The 23,227-nt window shown below is 40.1% G+C and overlaps 1 long non-coding RNA gene across 1 annotated transcript in view; it reads right to left on the bottom strand.

Annotated features, from left to right (window-relative positions):
* Positions 1-9,410: 9,410 nt before the first annotated feature.
* The window catches only part of LOC123365655, a 98,727-nt gene continuing 84,910 nt past the window's right edge, over positions 9,411-23,227 (bottom strand). The window contains exon 4 of the long non-coding RNA XR_006577680.1: positions 9,411-9,619. This is a non-coding gene — a long non-coding RNA (uncharacterized LOC123365655). The remainder of the gene's footprint in view (positions 9,620-23,227) is intronic.

Below are 23,227 nucleotides of genomic sequence, written 5' to 3' on the forward strand. Positions count from 1 at the left end.
TGTAAGAAGGATTTTGAGGGCATAGACCAGGGGTCGACAACCTTTCAGAAGCCGAGTCTTCATTTATTCACTCTGATTTAAGGTTTCACGTGCCAGTAATACATGTTAACATTTTTAGAAAGTCTCTTTCTGTAAGTCTATAATATAGAACTAAACTATTGTTGTATGTAAAGTAAATAAGGTTTTAAAAATGTTTAAGAAGCTTCATTTAAAATTAAATTAAAATGCAGAGCCCTCCGGATGGGTGGCCAGGACCCGGGCAGTGTGAGTGCCACTGAAAATCAGCTCATGTGCCGCCTTCGGCATGCGTGCCATAGGTTGCCTACCCCTGGCATAGACCTTATCTGTCAGTTCCAGGATCCTTGGGTTGTAACCCCGAGCAGAGGGTGGGCCTGGGTTTCCCTACCAGCCACTGAGGAAGGTGGGGTGAAACCCCCTGGGGAGTGTAAGGACCATGGAGACCAGAGACAGACAGAAGACTTGCTGTAAGGTCAGCAGACTATAGCTTGGACGGACTCTATTACCCCAGAAGGGTGGACTAAAGCATGATCTGGCCAAAAGGCCAAGTTGTGGGAAGCGAGACCACTGCAGCAGCAGAGCTACTCTCGGCAGGGGCACCATACAGGGAGACAGCTGTTACACCAGGCCTATCCACAAGGAGGAGATCCTGCAGTCAGTGAACACCTTTATAGGTACCCACAGCTAAGAGAGGTGTCAGATATGAGGTGTGCACCTGGAGTGTGTGCCTAGAGGCCAAAGCCCAGGATGGTGCATAAACCCTGTCCAGCCCACAGCAAGTTAAATGCACATGGGATTCAGTGTTTGGCTCCCTCATTCAAATCTCAGTATCCAAAAGGGGACGCTTGGTCAGATCTATGATACAGTGTCATGGCCCGTCTTCTGGGCCATACTTCCATTTAAGAATACACACCATTAATTTACTTGAAATTTGGTTAGGAATCATCTTCCATGAATCTGAGTATTTAAAGCTTCATCTCATCCATATTCTGCCATAGCATTTGTCATGACTGCAGAAACTTGTAAGCAGAACTCCCCTAAGCAGGTAATGAATACCAGTGATATATTCCTCACTGTCAGTTATTACTTATAGAGACAGAAGCATCAGAGTGCTAGGCACCCCCTCCCCTTTTATCATTCTTGCTATTTAATCCAGCTTTCAAATCTCTTGTGCAGATGATTTACAATAACCTTAAATTCATATAAGGGAAATGATATCATCGCATAGCAATTTATGTGGGTGGGATATTGTTGGTTTTAGTCTGTCTGGGGAATCAGTAGCAGAGTTCCTATGGTATTGGAACACTAAGGTAAAATCTCTAGTTTTAACATGAGCACTGCCAAATCCTTTGTCCTGCTATTCAGACCAATATGTAACTCAATTTTCAAATTACTCATAAATGGTTAAATGCCTTGAGAGGCTGCTGATCATCTCAGAAGGAATATTATATAGCTAACGTTTGCCTCTTATAGATTTATGGAACCATGAAAGAATGAATTACAAAATTAATGACAAAATTTTAGGTAGGTTGTATAAATGCCAGCCATCCCAAGATTATTAGATTTAAAATTTCTATTATACTCATTTAATTTACAAAGTGTCAAACTAAAACTAAAACTAGTTTCTCATCACCTAAAGCCGCAAATGGTAAACAAAGGTCAGATCAGCTGAAAGAGGGGTATTTTTCATTCTCTTAAGCAAGAACATATGGGACGGCATGTTAAAAGCTACTGACTGCTAGTTGGCATGGAAACCATGGTTTTCAAGACCTATCTAAGCTGTATGTAAACTGAGAGTTTGTTGCTCTTACACCGTCACAAAAAGAATCAATCTAAACCTGGGATGAGAAACTGAAGAGAGCTAGGGGTTGTTTAAGAACAAAGCTTGTGTCAGTGCTCAGTTTTTCTGCATGCATATGCCAGGTGGCAAGCAGAAGATGTGTGCATATGATTCTCAAAGGGATCCATCTGTTGGGTGTACATTGTGTGCATGTTGAAGTATGGGGGCATGCACATGGGTAGGGTAGTGCCTGGCCATGAAGATAGGCATACCCTGACTATTTTCAGAATTGAATGGAGGCATCTAGGGTAATTTAGTCTCACACATGCTAATGGTGGCTCTGGCAGGTACATGCCAGGAGAAACAGAAGGCTGATGAGTCAGTCACTGCTATTGAAAAGTATCAGAGGGGTAGCCGTGTTAGTCTGGTTCTGTAGAAGCAGCAAAGAATCCTGTGGCACCTTATAGACTAACAGACAAAAGAATTGATGGATTTCCACTCCATACGGCTAAATGCAGTGCCTTGCATGGTGTCAAGTATCAGAGGGGTAGCCGTGTTAGTCTGGTTCTGTAGAAGCAGCAAAGAATCCTGTGGCACCTTATAGACCAGCATGGAATATCCTTCCACACAGACTTTTTGTCTCCTGGGTCTCAGCTGGAAATGTTTTTCAAGAGGGGGACTGAAACACTGCACTTACAGTCTGTTAGTCTATAAGGTGCCACAGGATTCTTTGCTGCTGCTATTGAAAAGAGGCAACAGCTGAGGATGAGTGTGAGGATAAGGCTATAGTAAAATGAGGCAGATATAATTTTGGAGGGAAAAGGCAATAGGCAGGCTGGAGGAGGTTGGGGAAGCAGAAAAGGAGGGAGGGAGGTGTGACATATGAGGGCACAATCCAAACTAACGAGTAGTTGTGTCACACCTGCCCTGTAGCCTGGTGAGCCATTTACAATGCCTTGCTCCTGTAGCCTCCAGCCTGGACTGTTCACAAACAGCCGCTAGCATGTAAGTCATGCCTAGCTATATCTGCGTGCATGCTGCAGCCAGCCAGCCACACCTTGGCTCTTACGAGCCTTGATTATATGCAGGGTGATCCCAACACACTCAGGCAAACATATGTCCTTTACTGCCCAGCCCTCTCCTGGACAGTACAAAGAGACTGAGTCTGTTATTTCTTTAAGAGAATAATATGCACACAATGTGTTACCCCAAATGGAATGACTCAGACCCTTCAACTTGAACACACTGGATTAGATAAAACAAGTGTAGTAACTATAAATATAGTTTCTAAGCGAATACAAGTAATGGGGTATAAAGTCAGAAATGGTTACAAGAAAAATAAAAATAAAATGCCTACTGGTGCCTAACTGAACAAAACTATATTAGATTCAAAGCGGAGTTTTCTTGCCACACATTTTCTGCAGTCTTACAGACCAAATTCTTTAGGTGAGTACCCCTACCCAGAGTCCAGTGGCTGCCTCCTTTGTCTTTTGGGGTGCAGTGTATGCAATGGGCAGGGAGAGAAAGTGGGTGCCTTGAGGTGTTCCTGCCTCCTTTTTATAGTTTCAGTCCCCCTCTTGAAAAACATTTCCAGCTGAGACCCAGGAGACAAAAAGTCTGTGTGGAAGGATATTCCATGCTGGTTTTTTTTACCTGTTTGAATTTCCTTTGTCTTTCCTTCCTGCCTGATGTCTCTGTTTACTGCTTAATTGAAAATTAAGGCAAGCACATGTTCCTTTGCTTAGGACAGATTTGTTTGCCAGTGCTGTGGCATTTGAAACATGTGCTAATAACAGCATACAGGGGAATCTTATAATTTCACATACAATTTTGCCACACATATTTTATCAGGACCCTACTGACTAGCAAATTGTGAGTTTTTAAATGGTACCGCACAAGGCATACTTTGTGCAAACATTATTACAGTGGTGTAGGCTGTGAACACAGGGGTATATTCTGTCACAGGAGGACTAATTGGACGCTACAGGAGTCAGGCGTGCAGCTGTATGCCTGATGCCTGGTATACTTTTGCATGGGGAACTTTTGCTTGAAGTGTGCTGTAACAAATTAATATAAATTAGTAGTATGTTAGCATATGATCCACTGGGCAATTAGCATAATGATCTGTTACTATATGCTAATGGGGAAGGTGGGAAGTATGGCCCAACACTCTACATGTTGGGTCTACACTATTAATGCAAGTGTAACACAATGCCCTTTGGTGGGTCATCACCTGCAGGGACTGAACCTGGGATCTCTGGATCTAAAAGCATGACTTTCTGTTGCCTAAAGCTCAGATTCCTTAGCTGATTTTTAAATCTCTATATATAGACTAAGCACTAGAGAGGGAGACAGTACCAAGCACCATTAAAATAGATCATAAACTTCCCATGGCTAGAGAAGCTTGTCCCTAGCTTGAAGTACACTGCATTTCCAATATCCACATGGGTCATTACATGTACCGTGACATTCCTGGATACATCATCATCTGCGGGGAGTGAACCTGTGACTGGGATCTAAAAACATGAACCTTTGCAGCTGAGCTAAAAATCAAAAGTGCTTCCGCTAACCCTTTTGAGCATGTGGGAATGAACTTCATGTCAGAGAACCAGAAGGAATGAAGTCTTCATCTGTATGTTGAAACCCCATGTTGCTCAGAATTTGAAAATGCATCACCAAAAGCCATTTAATTTTTTTTTGCCAGCATCTAGATTAGTGCAAAATCATTTTGCACTAACTATGACAAAATGTTCACTAATATGGACAACCACAAAAATAGGCAAATTTTAATTGAGCTGAATATTTAGCACATCTTTGCTTGCAACCCAAATACTTCATTATTTTAGCAATGTGCAAGACTAAAAACAAGATAAATATTAAAATCATTAGTTTATTTTCATTTTTGTCCTAGAATTGCTTCAACAAACTTGATAGATACTGATCCAATTAGAGATTGTGTGACATGAATAAATATTAACAGTGTATCTATTTGTCCTCATTCCAAAGGAACTCAGAAAAAGTCTCAATTGAGTTCATTCCTGGCATAGCTCCTATTGATTCTAGTGGAGTTAGACCAGGGTTAAATTATGCCCTTATGACCTGATTCAACAAAGAACTTAAGCACATCCTTAATGTTAAGCATGTAGTTAAATATATTGCTGAATTGAAACCTCAAAGTACATCAGACCAATCATTGGCTGTCATGAACTTTTGGAAGATATCTATCCAGAGATAATAATTAGTGATTTGTGGATATTTGCCTTGAATCCATCATTTGGTAAACTATTTATACCAAAAATACTTAAAGGTTGGCAAGCTAGGAGGTCGGAAAACATTATCACATGTCACACAGTCTGTAATTATTCTGTGTTATCATTTCAGTGGAAAATGTTCAACCAGCCCTAACTATTATGTTTTTGTAAAGGGCCTAGCACAAGAGGGCCCCCCCATCTTGGATGGGTCCTTTGTGCATTACCATAATAACAAACTGGTGGTACGTATCATCTTTTTTTTCCTTTCATCTTCTATTTTCTTGAGAAAATCAGAGATAAGTGAAGAAAGAAAAGTCTCCTTCTTTAAAACACGATTCCAGAGTAGTGGTCACTCCAAGTTGGGGATCAGTCCCAGTAACTGGTGTATGTAATAGTTCATGTACATATCCTTCACTGAACTCATATACTTAATTTTTTGTGAACAAACGGCAATATTCTTTATCTGTACCTACGTCTCATCCAGAATGAGAAAAATCAGAGAAGGGGTGATATTCCTTAGAAACAAACTAACTATAGTTTATAAACACATAAGTCATTACATGCTGTTCTTTGCGTTTCCCAAAGAATCACTATCCAAAGGTTCCAATCATATACTGAATGTGAATTAGAAGACTGAGAGGAGCCATAAGATAAGAATGTATAATAAGAACAGGCTGCTCTTAATACCCTTTCCAATTTAATTACAATCATCGTCATGAAAAAGGATTATACAGTGATATTTTCTCTTCCCATTACCATCTTTGTCATAAGAATGAGAAATCTAAAGTTTAATGCTTGTCAGTTTTAGTGGAATCCTATGTAGATCTTTAACCTTTCTACATCTCTGTCATTTTACTGGCTGACTATTTCACTTCTTTCGTGTTTAAATCTTAGCAGCTTGCAGTAATGAAGTGGAATAGACAACCAATCCTAAAACAACATATTGAAAAGGCCAAAGTAGTTCAACATTGCATAATCCACATCATAAATTAGACATCACAAATCAGATTCTCATGAAAAAAGGCTGACAACAAAACATGCTAACATGAATTTATTTCAATAACCATTATGATTTATATGGAGAAAACTGATCTAGTCTTCTTACAATCTTAATATTTCGCGGACCTTCTAAGACACTGGACTGATTATAAAATTCTTAATTTAGAAATGAGTGTTGAAGGGATTTAAAGAGTTAATGTTACTATTGCACTTTGCAGTGCACTTTACATCTATTCTTGGTTCTTTTAGGTGCTAAGTTTTATGATTACAAGATTATTCTTTTCTATTAGAATGGACAGAAGTGTATTCATGAAGAATAAGCATTAGAAAATAAAGCCAACACTTGCAGATTTGAATGTCTAAGATTAAGTCGATAGATAGGCCCTGATTCAGCAAAGCACTTAAGCACATTCTTACATCCATCTCAATTCAGGTAAACGCTAACTTTAAACATGGTCCTGACTCCCACTGGTGTCAATGGCATTCATGAACATGTTTAATCATCTTTTGTGAATAAGGTTGCTCTCCTTATGGGACTGTATGCCCCTGCGCAACATTGGACAGATATTGAGATTCTGTCACCTCTAGGAACTCAGCACTTGTGAACATCTGACAACTGCTATTTAAATGTCTAAACATGTATGCAAATGCCTAACTTAGACCTGCAGTTTAGAAAAGTTTAGGTTAAAATTTTCAGTTTCCCCTTTAACATACTTTAGTCACTAATTCTGCAAGCTATTTAAGCATGTACATTACTCTGAGCACATGAGTAATAAATGGGACTACTCACATGCTTAATATTATGCATGTGTTTAAATACCTTGCTGAATTAGGGCTTCAGAAAAGTGTTACACCCTGAACATATACATGTAGTGCATAGCTGGGCAAATAATGCAATCAAAAGAAGTCCATAAATATTTGTTCAGTGTTTAAAATTAATTTATGTTGGCCATATTCATACTCCTTGCTGTAAAATTAGGAGAGGCAGTGTGAACTTGTACAAGCCACCTCCACATTCCTCAGTTTCCTCCTCTGTAAAATGGAGATAATGATAGTGATTTCTTTTGTTAAGCACTGAGATCTGTGGATGAAAGCATAGGTAAGAGCTCATTGTTTTTTAAGAGATTAGTTTTGCTGGAAACTGTGTGCCTAAAGAGAATTGCAATTTCTCTCTGTAAAGCACTCGTGTAAACTGAAATTTAAATTTATATATGCAAGTAAAACTCTGGAAGTGCAATCAAGGATCAGAAACCCAATCATGTAATTTATATATCTATTCACAGCTAAGAAACAGTTCAAATTTTGAATATCTGAATCACAAATCACATCAAGTTAAAAAATAATTGCAAGAAATGAACTAAAAATATTCAAAGCAGCTAAAAAGTCACAGTTTGTTTGCAAAAAAGCATAAAAATATGCTAAATTCTTTACTCACTGTGAATTATTCACTCATTTCTAACATACAGATTTTTTAAAATCTTTAATCATATAAGTCAATCTCTTCAGACAGTTAATCATTTCTGTTGTTCTCTGAATTCGCTCCAGTTTACTGACACCTTTCTGACACTCAGAACTGCATGTAATTACCCACTGTTTATGGGCCTTCAGCAAGTTTTCATCTCATGTTAACTGCTCATATTCAAGCAAATTTCAATTAAGTTTTCAAGTAAGAGTTTTATCGTGAAGTACTCTGGCTTAAGTTTTACTCTAGGTATCTATCAGATGTGGCATCCCCCACCACACCTCCTAGCTTTTAATTTAATCAACAACAAAAAGGAGTGATGAGATTTCTCTGGTACTTTATAGGTTCTATCCTGTTCAGCATTCTGTCCTCAGACTAGCAAAGCACATAAGCACATGCTTAACTTTAAACACAGAAGTAGACTTACTGGCTTCATTGGGACTACACACATGCTTAAAGTCTGTCTTTCTTTCATCTTTTCAGAATCTTGTCTAATCCTAGCATTTAAAAAAAAAAGTACTTATGAGTCATTTCCAAATGACTAAAGCTACAAAAACAAAGAGCCCCAAAACATAGTAGTTAAATTATCAGTAAAATATACATATACTTTTGAAGTTAAATGTTAAGGCTGCGAAGTCAAGCTCTCAAGTGTTAGAAAAGGCAACAAATAAAAGCTTCTTTGGGCTGCCTTGTATTATTATATGGTCTTTAATCACAAGATTGTATGTTATTTTTTCCACAGTACCCCTGTCTCATTCAGTGAAAGAAAAGCGATCCAATATTTCTTGTCACTATCCTCATTAAATGTATAGCCTCAGGTCTTATTTAATGTACACCATCCAAACTCTGCACTGAATACAAAGTTATTCATTCATTCCTAGGCATTTCTGTGGTAATCTCACCATAATATCTGGGATCTTGACAAACTTTAATGAACTTATCTCTGCAATGCTGTGACACTATGCTGGTTGTAGCAGTTCAACCGAGATCAGTGAGAGGTTGTGTCACTGCCTGCCCTGCAACCCTAGGTGCCTTAAATGCTCTGCTGCTGAGGCTCACATCACAGACACCAACAGCCAGCAAACAAACTTGCAGTTCTCTGAGTGTTGGTGTGCTGTACAGACCTGTTTCAGTGCTCTGACTGTAGCAGTCTGCCTGCAAAACAATAGCCCCACCCTTGTCTCCACTAGGCTTCATTACCACTTGCAGTGTGACCCAACACACATCTCATTCCAAATTGCCCAGCCCTCCCCTGAAATACTCAGCAGAATTAATAAGGTCAGTTGATCCTTTAAACAGACAAAAGCACAACTTATTACTTTATAACAATCATGTCAATTCAAACACAGCATACCTTAGTTTTAGATTAAAAGTAAAACAGGCTTATTAACAAAAAGAGACAGATTTTGAGTGAATTCAAGCACAAGGGATAAAGACAAAATGGTTACAAGCAAATAAAAGTAAAATATATTTTCTAGTGGCTAAGACTTAACAAGCTACAGCCTTGGTTCAAGGTAGATTTCTTACCAATCTTTTTCTTTCCAGCCATGGCTGACTTTCTCTCAGTTAGGACCTTACACAGAAGTACAAAGTGCTGGTTTCCCCTGTCTTCCTAGGGGAAAGATCTTTGCCTAAGCAGGTTTCTCAGGTATATTCAGTGCTCACCTATGTATGGTCCCCTTAGTTGAAGGCCCCATTTTTCCCAGCTTGCAAGAGCTCTGACCCCTGGTGTCTGTCCAGTGATGGATATAATTTAGATAATTTTTTCTTCAAGGTTCCCAAGACACAGACCAGGTTTTCATCTCGAGGCCAAAAGACCAATAACATCAAGACGCTTGATCACGGCCTTGGATAGGCCAAGAGACTACTCACCCCATCTGAGCTCAGAGAGCCGAGATGGCTTCTTTTCTCTCTTTATATCTCTCCAAACTCATTGTTTTGTCCCCAGACTCAGGGTGACCTCATGCTGCTCTCCTGTGGACTTCCCATCCTCATGCTGATTCATATGTAAATGGGGCTTTCATTGTTCTTGATCACACCTTGCTTAATTTCATTGAATGCAGGTAGATAGCTGCCTTCCCTCTTGTCTGGGAGGAAATCTGTTTCTCCCTGTGTTTAAAGAATATGTGATTATTTAAAATTCCTCATGTAGTGTTAATACATACATTGACAATTATATTAATCATAGAATCAGAAGAGATCTCAGGAGGTCATCTAATCCAACCCCTTGGTCAAAGCAGGACCAATCCCAAGATTTTTACCCAGGTTCCCCAAATGGTTCCCTCAAGGATTGAACTCACAACCCTGGGTTTAGCAGGCCAATACTCAAACCACTGAGCTATCCCTCCCCCCCAGGTGTTATTAATTTTCATAAAAGACCTTACTTAATAATACACTTTTATAATACAGTAACATTGCATATGAACAGTTGATTCAATTACTTATCAAGTTCAGACTCTCATCTTTCTAGTCCAGTAAACCCATTGAAATATATTCTCAGATAAATATCCTTTTCTCCTGGGAAAAGCCCTCATGCTGGTGTTGAGTCATTAACTCCTCACTTTGTTCACTTGATGGCTTTGTTTACCTTTTATTTAAATGCCCCCTTCATTGTCTGTGCCTGATGACCAGGCTGGTCAGACAAACAAATACATATTTTCTTTGTCTAGGGCAGACTGGGCTTATATATGGCTTGTCAAACACATTTTAAGAGCATAATTCTAGCACATATCCTTAACTCTTTGTACACAACTCATAAGTACATTATGCAGTAATATTAGTGATCAATTAAGTATTAGTTTTCCAAGTGTGTTAAGTATAGTGAGTCTGTCAGGCCTGACAAGAGTAGATGAGACAGTACTGAACCACCAATGAATCTCGGTGACACAGACACTCCTGTAAGATGAGAGGTACGGTATTATCCACATTTTACATCTATGCAAGGGAGACTCAAACAGTTAAGGCTAACATTATTTGCTAATTTAAAAAATAAATAAAACTGTGAGGGGTTAGAGCATGCTCACTATAGAGAGATTCTTCAGAAAATTTAACTGCCAGTTACTAGGTTATAATTCCATGTGTAAAGAAGGTCTCCATTTTTGTCCTACTTTTTAATGCACATTACTACTGTGGCTGTAGCCTTTGCATTCATATTCATATTTTGTGTCCCATTTTGACATATTCCAGTGTTTTTCATTGCAGTGTAAAATTACCAAGATGGAAAACATCTATTTTTATGGGAATAGTTGACATTAAACTAGAATAACTTACCCATTTCCTTAGTATACATCCCAAATTGGATGAAGACTATGCCCTCAGGATGGGAGAGAAAATGTCAAAAAGCTTTCTAGCTGCTATTTATTTTGGTTGAGAAATTAGCATACTTTCAGATTCCAAATGTAGCAATTAATGTAATGAATATGCAAAATTGCACAGCTACAGTTATAATGCACTCCACAGTAAAATAACCAGGAAAGTGACGGTCCCCTATACTGTTAGTGACAGCTTTACTGAAAGCAGCCCAGGTAACAAAAGGTTTCAACTTAGCAATCAGGGATAATATATATTTTCCTTTAACAAGGATTCCTTGAGTCTATTTTCATATAAATGTCACTTTAGTCAAATAGATTTCTAAACTGGAAGGTTTTTTCTTTTTGTTTTCTAGGCTATTAGGTGAAGAATAGAGAAAAATAGATTCCTTGAACGTTTTACTATTATTATTTATTTTAATCGTGTTAAACTGTTGTTGCCAAGAGCTGGGGATGAAAATTGAAAAATAAGTACCTTACATTTCTCTGGGTCATGTTCCACTATTGACATTTGCATTATGAAATATATAAAGCCAATGGAAGAAGCATTTGTCACCAGGCATAAAGGTCTCATCTGACATCTATTAGAGTGAGTGGAAAGGCTCCCATTGACTTTAGTGGCAGTTGGGGCAGGCCCTAAGAGCTCATGTCTCAAGTCCGTATATTTTATAATAAGTATGTTGACACTGGAACAGAACATCTGACAACCAACCCACCAAACAATATCACTAACACTGATGCAGGGAGGGATAGCTCAGTGGTTTGAGCATTGGCCTGCTAAACCCAGGGTTATGAGTTCAACCCTTGAGGGGGCCATTTGGGGAACTGGGGCAAAAAAAAATCTGTCTGGGCATTGGTCCTACTTTGAGCACTGGGTTTGGACTAGATGACCTTCTGAGGTCCTTTCCAATTCTATGACATTTACTGCTTGCCTTAGGGATGTTCTGGAGGGGGTGAAGGGGATATCTAGGGGAGGGTTTGAGTGAGAAAGGAGGCAGAGGGAAACAACTGCTGGAGAACAGCTTGTGGAAGAGGTAGGTTTGGAGGCCTCAGCTGGAGAGGGGAAAGGGTTTGGGGGAAAGCAAGACAATAGCTGCTGGTGAGTGAGATTCTGGAGAAGGAAATCTGGGTGAGGCAAGAGGGGAGTTACTGGGAAACAGCCTCTGAGATGCTGGGGGCAGAAAGGGGTGAGCTGCTACAAAAGGGTGATGTGGAGAACTAGAGATGGGATTTTGAGTCTGGGACCTGTTGAGAGGGGGAGCCTTCGAGGAGGCAGGAGTGAGTCAGAGGAGACTGGAGTCAGAAGCAAGGGAAGTGGTTAGTGGGGAGAGGCTGCTGCACACAAGCCTGACTTTAAGTATGGTTGTAGTCCCTTTGACTTTAGTAGGACTACTTAGGTGCTTAAAATTAAGCATGTCCACAAGTTTGCAGGATTGAGGTCTAAATTACTATTACATAACAACTGAAATATTCTGAAAACTTTTATTGCAAAAGTAGTCCACTAAAAATCAAAAGATACTACAGTGCCATTTGATGATCTCCTTCATTTCTTTTATTCTCTCAAAATTTGCAGAAGATAAATGATTTTCTTTTCTCTTCCTATATTAAACTAAAATGGCTAAAACCTGAAATCACTGTAAGAAGATATTAGAATATAAAGAGACAGCCTCAGGCTTTTATGGTTTGTATTTCATATCATTTTTCCTGAATCTTTGAATAAATATTTCTTGGTACAATAATTTTATATTAGATTACATCCCAAAGGTTGACAGAATTACAGAACCACTCATTTGTGTTACTTCTAAGACAACAAAAATCAGGGTTGAATGGATTCTAATAAATTTTAGCTGTTCAATTTTAACTGCATTGTAAATCTTTTGTAACACTGAAAGTCTGACAGTGAGTTCCAGCATTCAGATGTCTGACTGTATTTAGACAAAAACATTCTACTAAATTTTCTGTGATATAATGCTAATTAGGGTCAAACTATTACTTAATGGGAGCATTACAATAGCACTCAAAGGCTCCAAATAGGACAAGACTCCATTGTGATAGGCACTGCACATACACATAAAATGAAATAGTCTGTACCCCAAAGAGATAAATAAACAAGACTGGCAATGTGTAGGTGGAAAAAAGATGTATTATTATTATGCTCACTTTTCAGGTGGGGAACCAAGGCACTGAAGTTCTTGGGCATCTAAAGAGACGGTTAGGCTCCAAAATCCAATATTTAGGCACCAATTACATTCTTGAAACCACTGTGCAGCTACCCCTAATCCTGTAGGTATATAAGTCCTTATGGCTACCAGGGGGATGTGCAAAGCCAGGCCATCTTGATTATCACTACAAAACTTTTTTTTCTCCTGCTGATAATAACTCATCTTAATTAATTAGCGTCTGAGAGTTGGTATGGCAACTTCCACCTTTTTGTGTTCTCTGTATGTATAAATATCTTCTTACTATATGTTCTATTCTATGCATCTGATGAAGTGGGCTGTAGCCCACAAAAGCTTATGCTCAAATACATTTGTTAGTCTCTAAGGTGCCACAAACACTCTTGTTCTTTTTAAGTCCTGACACTGTCCCACAGTTAACACACTGCTCAGAGCCCTAGCACAAGCCAAAGCCCCTGCACCCTTGAAGCAGGATTTTCAAATGAGGCATTCTCCACAAGAACCTGACCCCATAGGTATTCTCAGATCACAGCTTCAGGCTCTACAAAAAATACATGTGTGTGCTTATGAGCCCTCACAGCATACCCAGTAGCTCAGTGGTCAGAGCATTCATCTGGGACGTGGGATACCAGGTTCAAATCTCCATTCTGATTGATTTAGACCAGAGGCTTGAACCCAGGTGTACTACTTCACACATGAGTGTGCTGGGTTATGGGGTGTAATAGTCTTTTTATCTGTTTCTTCATAAGAAGAGGCTTACATGGCTTAGGCACCAAACTCCAGGAGAAGGTGACAGCTGAGAATCCCAATCACTGGGAGGTGCCTCCCTCTGACTGACACCCAGATCAATGAGAGGCAGACCCCTAAATTTCTTTGGGTATCTGGGTCTAAGACCTGCCCCTTTCCTCCACAATTCACTCCTGGCTCCCTACTCAGATGCCTGGCTTCTGAGGATCCCTTTCTTAGGCGCCTAACAGGACAGTCTAACTCAGGGCTCAGATTCCCACTGGGCGCAAGTCTCCTAGAAGCTAGGCACTGTGATGCCTAAGTACATAGTGAACCTAGCTCAGAGAGGTGTAAGTTATTTGCCCAAGCTAATGCAAGAAGTCTGTGGCAGATGTAGGGATTGACCCCAGGTCTCCTAAGTCCACAGCCAATGCTTTAACCATAAGGCCTCCCTTTCCCTTTTAAATTACTCCTTGAAGGTAATAGTATTATTCATGTGAATAAGATCAGCAACATGTAGTCTGCGAGTCTTACCTTTGATATCTGAACCCTTAGGTTAAATCATTTCTTACTCAAAAATATGCCAAATTAGTATTCTGTATGACACAAGCCACTCGTTTTTTTATTTAAAAATAAATAAATAAATAAATGAAGTTGAACACAGGTGAGTGCTTTAAAGTTATATAGAAAGGAATGAGACAATATTTTTGGATTATGCTGATGGACTGGTGTAGTTATAGAAAAGAATCCATCGCTACTGAGACTTGACAGGGGACCTTTAGAACTGAAAACAACAGCACTACCACTTCAGTTAGAAAGGAGAATGCAGCAGTCAGCAATAGCGCACCATATCTTATTTTCAGGCAGCTATTGGGAAATCTGTATTTCAGATTTTGTTTTTTTCCAAACAGAATTGCTCAGCTCTCTGGTGCTCAGCACCTCTTAATATCAGGCGTGAATACTGCTCATTTAGGATGGACACGCTATTGGCAGAAGATCTAGGCCGAAAAATAGAAGCCCTAAAAACTAAACATTCTGTCCCTATATTTGATCTCTGTGTTTAAAAAAGCCATGCTGCAGCATGCATCAAAAAATTGTAAATACGTCATTGAATGCTTGGGTTTTCCCCTCCTCAAAGCAGGCACTATGACTGACTTCTAAACATCATAGGTAATAAGACTTCATGTAACAAAGACATGGTGGATTTATCTGGTATGTACCTTACTGGAGTTGTTTTAATTGCCAGAACTCTCTAAAGCCTTCTGCTGCATTGCAGATGAACGTGACATCTGAGGCATTTGTATAATTGTTAAGGAGTTAATTCCCTCTATTAGATTACTGGAATAGTTCTGTGGTCCATTGGGAACATCTGAGCGAGCCTGGAATGATAAGACATATGTGGAGCAATACTTGCAGAATGAAATTAAAGACTAAAGGAGGGAAGAAGGTGTCAAGACTAACAAGTGAGGATACAGCCTAGGTAGTAAATGAAGACTGAGGTCATGTCTACCACAGCCTATGTTAGGTAGACTTACAACCACCACAGTAATTACTGCAGTGGCTGATGTCCACATTACCCTCCTTCTGTTGTTGGCGTGTGTCCTCACCAGGAGCGCTTCCACCAACTGAAGAGGGGCAGGGTGGAGGGCTGAGAGCCAGGGGATCTCTCAGCTCTGCAGAGCTCCCTGCCAGAAGCCCAGCTGTCCCGCCACTTGGGGGCTCTCAGCTTCCTGCTCCCAGCTGAAAGCAAGGGCCAGCCACCCGAGCCTCTCATCACGGGGAGCAGGGAGCCTCTGGGTAGCAGCCCAGCTGGGAGTGGGGAGCCAGAGCAGCCAGGCTGTAGCTGCTGGAGCCATGAATCTGACAAGACAGCCAACAGCCGATGTAAATAATACAGTGTCTACTGATATGCTTTATCACCCTAACTACACTGACATAAGCGCCTCTCATGGAGGTGGAGTTATGATGTCGGTGTTGTAGGGCACTTACATCAGCAGAACAAGGCTGTAATGTGTACTGGTTATGTTCATTCTAGTTGTATGCAGGTACCATTTGTGTGTTCAAAGTTATGAACATGAGCTGTATACTTGCTTGATTTCTACGTGGTCACTTCTTGGGAAAGGAATGTGCAAGCTAAGTGCTCAATCAGGAAGCATTAACAGACAAAAGAGCTTGGAAGACTCCAATCCACATAAGTCTACCTGAGGACATTCAAAGTAGCATGTGGGTAATGGCTGCTATCTGCAAGTCCTGAGTCATGCATGGGCATGTGACTTGGCCATGTGATTCCGAATCTCCATCTTGTGACTGGATTCTACGTAGGGGGAGGGAGGGGTGTCTACCCAAGAGAGAAAGTCTATATAAACCCTTGGGAGACCCCTCCATTTTGTCTTCAGCTGGCTAAAGAGAGAGCATATCCTCCCCCCAGGATACTTGGAAGAAACTGGAACAAAGGGTAGTGACTGCAAGGGGTGTGAATGATTGCTGGACCCAGACTAAGGAGATTAGTCTGTAAAAGGGAGCATTCTGGAACTGGTGAGGATCTTATCTGTATGCAGTTTGATTAGACACAGATTTGCACATTTTATTTTATTTTGCTTGGTGACTTACTTTGTTCTGTCTCTTACTACTTGGAACCACTTAGATCTTACTTTCTGTATTTAATAAAATCACTTTTTACTTATTAATTAACTCAGAGTATGTATTAATCCTGGGAGAGCAAACAACTGTGCATATCTCTCTATCAGTGTTATAGAGGGTGAACAATTTATGACTTTACCCTGTATAAGCATTATACAGAGTAAAATGAATTTATTTGGGTTTAGACCCTATTGGGAGTTGGGCATCTGAGTGTTAAAGACAGGAACACTTTTGTGAGCTGCTTTCAGGTAAACCTGCAGCTTTGGGGCAAGTAATTTAGACCCTGGGTCTTTGTTGGAGCAGACAGGAGTGTCTGGCTCAGCAAGACAGGGTGCTGGAGTCCTGAGCTGGCAGGGAAACCAGGGGTAAAAGTAGCCTTGGCACATCAGGTGGCAGTTCCCAAGAGGATTTCTGTGATCCAACCCATCACAATGGGGATTCCACAACCTCCCTAGGAAGCCTATTTCAGAGTTTATTTATCCTTATAGTTAAAAAGCTTTTTTCTAATACCTAACCTTAATCTCCATTGCTGCAGATTAACTCCATTGTGTCTTGCCTTATTTCTTGTCAGTGGGCAGGATTGAACTTGGGACCTCTGGAGCTAATACATGACCCTCTACTGCATGAGCTAAAAGTGACATATCTGTTAGCTAAGGCTGTAGCAGACTCATTAATCTCTCAGTGGTCTCAGTGCCACGACATAGAATAGAGCACCACACCCAATAGGTGGGTGGGTGACATAATTTCCCTAGCAGAGGAAGCAGATCCTGAGCTTCTGAGACTTCCCAGTTGATATCCCAGACAACCCCCACTTATAATACTGACATACCCTAGTCATCAGCAGGCAGGATCAAACTTGGGATCTCTGGAGCTAAATACATGAGCCGCTACTGCATGAGCCGAAAGCCAAATGTCTCTTAGCTAAGGCTGTAGCAGACTCATTAATCTCTAACTGGTCTTGGTACCACTAGCACCAGAACACCACACCCAGGAGGTGTGTGGGTTACACTACCATGAGTGGATATGGAGAACAATTGATCACCGTCCTTAACATATTTGAAGACTGTTATCAGGTCCCCACTCAGGCTTCTTTTCTCAAGACTAAACATGCCCAGATTTTTAAACCTTTCCTCATAGGTCAGGTTTTCTAAATCTGTTACCCTTTTTGTTGCTCTCTTCTGGACTGTCTCCAATTTATCCACATTCTTCTTAAAGTGTGGCACCCAGAATGGGACGCAGTACTCCAGGTGAGGCCTCACAAGCACCAAGTAGAGCGGGACAGTTACCACCCAGGTCTTACATACAACACTCCTGTTAATACACTCCTGTTAATGATAGCCTTTTTCACAACTGCATCTTGTTGTTGACTCATGTTTAATTTGTGATCCCACTATAACCCACAGATCCTTTTAAGCAGTAATACTGCTTAAACCAGTTTGTATTTGTGTATATGTTATTTTCCTTCCAAAGTACTTCACACTTGACTTTACTGAACTTCAGCTTGTTGAATTTAGACCAATTCTCCAATTTGTCAAGGTCACTTTGAATTCTAATCCTGTCTCCAAAGTGCTTGCAACCATCACTGGTTGATATCATCTGCAAATTTTATAAGCATACTCTCCATTCCATTATCCAGGTCGTTATTGAAAATGTTGACAACTACAGACCCCTGAAGTACCCCATTAGGAACATCTTCTCAGTTTGATAGTGTCCAATTGATAACTACTCTTTGACAACTTTTCAACTAGTTATGCACCTGTGTTATAGTAATTTTATCTAGACCAAATCTTCCTACTTTGCTTATGAGAATGTCATGTGGGACTGTTAAAGAAACAAGCTGGGTGAGGTAATATCTTTTGTCAGATCAACTTCTGTTGGTGAGTGACAGAGACAAGCTTTCAAGCTTACACAGAGCTCTTCTTCAGGTCACAGGTGGGACTGTGTCAAATGCCATGCTAAGATCAAGTTATGCTTCCTCCCCATCTATTAGGCCATTAACCCTTTCAAAGAAGGAAATTAGGTTAGCATGGCATGGGCTGTTCCTGACAAATCCATCCTTGCTATTACTTATTGCTTATTATCCTCTACAAAAATAGTAATTTTGTATTCAGTGCACGGTTTGAATGGTGTATAGTAAATAAGACCTGGGAACACATACCAAATGAGGAGGATAAAAATAAATAACGTATCACTACCCACTCACTGAATGAGGCAGCATCGTGTGGAAAAACCAGCATGTTATCATGTAATTAAAGATTGCATCATAATGCACAAGAATGAAGGTTACATAGTCAATCTTATTCTGGTATTTCCTAGATTTTTAGTATTTGATTTTGAAACCTTAGCATTAGTTTTAAATAGTGTTTTTAATATAATATGAGATACATAAAACCACAGTCTGCACCCTGCAGAGCTGAGAGTGAAGTAAGATATCTAACAAACAAGTGTCCAGTCTAACTACACTAACAGCCAAAGCTTGTTGCCAACAGTCCAAGTGCAATAAAACTCTATGTATAACTCAAATTATAACTTTCACACTGGCCCAGCAGTAAACAAAAGTCCTATCCTGAGCACTCAGATTTTATTGAAGTATGGCTGGACATATTTTTCATAAGCAATAATTCAACAAATTTGTTCCTATTTCTATTCACCAAATAGTTGGCTACAGCATATCGTTTTCTTAAGTGGTTTATAACCTAGGATTAATTGCTAACTTGTTCATGGATTTAGTTTATACTTTCTATGGTTTGAAAATTACAGGTCAGTTGTGACAATTCACGTTATTGTTTCTATTAGGTCTTGGCTCCCTACACAACATTAATAACATGGGGAACCCAACACTGGCATGGTTGGATTCCAAATACTGGGTTCATTAAAATATGTACAAATATACGCCTAACTACACTTCTGCACTGGAAGCGTTCTGATGGCTTCTGCAATAGAAGACGGGGAGGTCCACTAGAGGGCTCCCAAACTATTTAAAGGGATATTAGCCAATTCCCATACACTAAAGCAGGGGTCGGCAACCTTTCAGAAGGGGTGTGCCAAGTCTTCATTTATTCACTCTAATTTAAGGTTTCACATGCCAGTAAAGCATTTTAATGTTTTAGAAGGTTTCTTTCCATAAGCCTATAATATATAACTAAACTATTGTTGTATGTAAAGTAAATAAGGTTTTTAACATGTTTAAGAAGCTTCATTTAAAATCAAATTAAAATGCAGAGCCCCACGGACCAGTGGCCAGGGCCTGGGCAGCGTGAGTGCCACTGAAAATCAGCTCGCATGCCGGTTTTGGCACACGTGCCATAGGTTGCCTACTCCTGCACTAAAGTTTCTCTTCCCTGGTCGAATATAACTTATCTGTGATTTATTATTTGTTGCTGGTAGCCACCCTATGTGCTAAATGCTGTATAAACACAGGAGGTATGATATTTGCCCCATATAGTTTACATTAATTGAGCTTTTGCTATGAATGTTTGTGGAATGAAAACTTAAAATTCATATTCCACAGCTATTCAAGGTGAATGTTAATTTTCTGGGAGTATTTTCTGGTCTAGTAAAAATTGGTCAGATCAAGGTTTGTGGAAAGCGAACACAGGTGAAGTTTAAATACTCTAATGAATGAGAACATTTAATGACGCATTCACCCAACTTTAGTTAAAGCTTTTGTACACTGGCACTTCTGGAGTTGATGGTAACAGAGGAACCAGTTGTAGTTCAGCTAAGGAAAAAGGTAATCAGAAAAAAAATTACCATTTTATTATCTCAAAATACTGTCTCAAAGTTGCTGCACTAGGAGGAGAACCACCTCATTTTGCTGCATGCTCAATACACACACACTGTTGCATTAAGTATCAAGAGGCTTTCAGAAAACTGAATTCCTCATACACCGAGGAGACTAAAACTACTTCAAGTAGGAAGGAAGCAGTGTTGGTGATCTCACTGTAGTATTTCTAGGAAAGATGACTCATGCAGCCTGCCCAAATATAGAACTGCTGCAAGAAAACTAGCCTTTAATTAATGCAGTTTTTTCTTCTCTTAGGAAAAAGAGTCTCAAGTTTCTCTTAAAAAGAAAAATTGAGACGCCAGCTTTCCTTTTTAAACAGATCAAGTACACTTCATCAAAATATTCTAGTAGTGGAGACAGTGTACAGAATATAGTACAGAAATTCCTGGACCCAAACCTGCAAAGCACTTAACTTTAGGCAAATGACTTGCCCCATTGAGGTCAGCATACTAATGTACTGGGAACTCATTTTTTTAAAATCAATTGAACTATTCCTGTGCTTAAAATTAAGCATATGCTTAAGTGCCTGTCTGTTCCAAGGTCTTTGTTGTTGTACTAAATTAATCATTGGTGTAATTCAATTGACTTCTATTGCATTGTTGCATGACCTCACCATCTCCTTCTTGGTGGATGACCACAAGGCTGCAAGGTCCCTGGAATGATGACCCAGGCATGAGCTTAGTAAAAAGAGAACACATGTTTAATCCAGAAAGAGAGGACAGAGGCAGCTTCCCTCCTGTTGCTGACTCCAAAAATACTTTCACTGTCCCAGGCAGGAAACATGCCCCTTTTGCTGACTTTCCTCTTAAGGTCACTACTTTAATCAGGGGTCCTCCCTCTTCGGTTCTCTGGGAGGAGCCACACCCTTTGGGGGTTGTCTGTAGATGTGCCACACACAGAGACCCAGCCTACACAGTAACTCTGTTACACTGCTACACCAGAGATAAATTTAGCCAATAGGATTGAGGTGGGGTAAATAAAGGGTAGACCTCCGCAAAGCCTTACAAATATTTTCTTATTCGTCAATATTTATATTCACCAACTTCAACTACTTTGATGTATATGCAGGCCAGGAAGGATTAACCATTAAAATGCTGCTATGGGGAAAATAACATTTCTGTATGTACTGGGCATAAATTCTTTCCCAGAACAGAGTGGCTTTGATTATCATGTAAGCAGCCTTTACATCTGTGTAACTGCATTGACTTCAATGGCATTACTCTTGATTTATACTAGTGTAAATGGGAGGAGAATCAGGACTGGACATTTTAAAAGCCTGGGAGTGCAGCCAAGGCATCCATCTACACTCACTTGTCATCTATGCTTAAAAAGTGTCTTTTAACAGGGTATAAACTCAGCTGAAGTTGAATCAGTTTACATGTCGGTTATACTTAGTTTTAACACTCTTTGGCACCAGGCCACAAAGACTAACCACATTGTGTTACAAACTGATTAGGTTGCACTGTGTTTATACATGTTCGTAAACATGATGGGTAACCCAACATAGATGGGTCTAAAAGGAAGGTTTTGAACCTATCACTTACTGTATCTTAGATTTTTTTTACAAAACAAGGTCCTTTGATTACATCTTTAGGATTTCTTTTAAAAATATTTTCCAAAAATTAAACCTTGCTATATATTAGTTAAAAACAAGGGCTAGATCCTCATCCGGTGAACATCAACATAGCTCCACTGATTTCTGTGGTACTACGATGATTTGAACCAGCTGAGGATCTGTCCCCAATTATCCACAGATTCCCCCTCCCTCTCTTTATATAAGCTCAGATGTGTGCAGAAGTCGAAAGCTCTGAAGATGTAAAGCACTATTTAAGCGCTAAGTATTTTATTTTATTACTGTTATTAACCCTGCAGGAGCTCTCTCCCATTAAAATCAGTTGCTATAGGAATATTGACAACAGTAACTTGTCTGGCCAATATGTTCTCTTATTCCTCTTAGAACTAAAACATGCCCTTAAGCCAAAGTTACTATCAGCTGTAAAAATAATATGTACTTTGCAGAAAGGAAGCAATTAAATATATGCATTCTGGAAACACCTGAGCAGCCCAAATGGCATTGCATTCATACTTAAGACGCACTGAAAGGAAGCAGAATTTTTTTAAAATGTGTTTTGTTAGAGTGGCACAGCACTGCAGGAGTTTCTGCCAAGCCTTTAGGATAACTGTGTTATTGGTTTGGCTTGCCAGAACTCAAATAGGGCATATGTAAATGTAAAACAAAATGCCAGATGTTTCTAAAGGCTTGATTTTTTCCAGAAGTTGAGGCCTGAGTTCTTTCTGCCTGGATCTCTTCCCCCTGTCTTTAAAGGCTGACCAGCTGTCCCCTACCAATCTTTAGTCTTTGGGGGGCCTGCCAAAGTAGACATGGCCCCCCAATCCAACAGAAGGCTCTTCAGGGAAGAGACAAAGCCCTCCCCTTAGCAGAGTTCTTTATGGTGTACAACTGAAGAAATCAGGTGTGACTAAGCAAAATGTTTAGCAATTGCTTTTTCCGCTAGTTCTTGTTGTATTCACAATTTTCCTTTCCTCAAAATGGCTATCATTTCCCATCATTTAGAAAGGAGCCTAAAGCTACCCAATGGGATTTAATCTACTTGTGCCCTTTCTAAGATGGCCACCGCTGCACTAGTGGGAGGGTATGACATTCCGGGGTGCAATCCAGACTGGTGAGGGACTGGTTCACCACCTGCACTGCAACCTGGGGGGCTTCAGAATGCTTTGTTGCTGTGGCTCCCAACCTGGGCTCCTCACAAACAGCCAAACAGTATGCAGGACACACCCAGAGTCTCTGTGTATGGATACGGTTCTGGTTCAGCAACTCTGATCCCAACAGCCTGTCAAACACCAGTCACACTCTGGCTCCCACCAGCCTTGGTTATTACTTGCAGGGCAACTCCAATGCACTCCCAGTCCTGAATTGTGCCTCCCCAGCCCCCCCCCCCCAAGTGTGTTCTTCACTGTCCAGTGCTCTCCTGGAGAGTTCAGATGTTTTAGGTCTGTTGTACCTGTAAGAGAACAATATACAACTTGCTACCTTAAATGGAGTTACACACACCGTTCT

Source organism: Mauremys mutica, chromosome 3 (assembly GCF_020497125.1).
Source record: "Mauremys mutica isolate MM-2020 ecotype Southern chromosome 3, ASM2049712v1, whole genome shotgun sequence".
In the NCBI taxonomy this organism is placed as follows: domain Eukaryota; kingdom Metazoa; phylum Chordata; order Testudines; family Geoemydidae; genus Mauremys; species Mauremys mutica.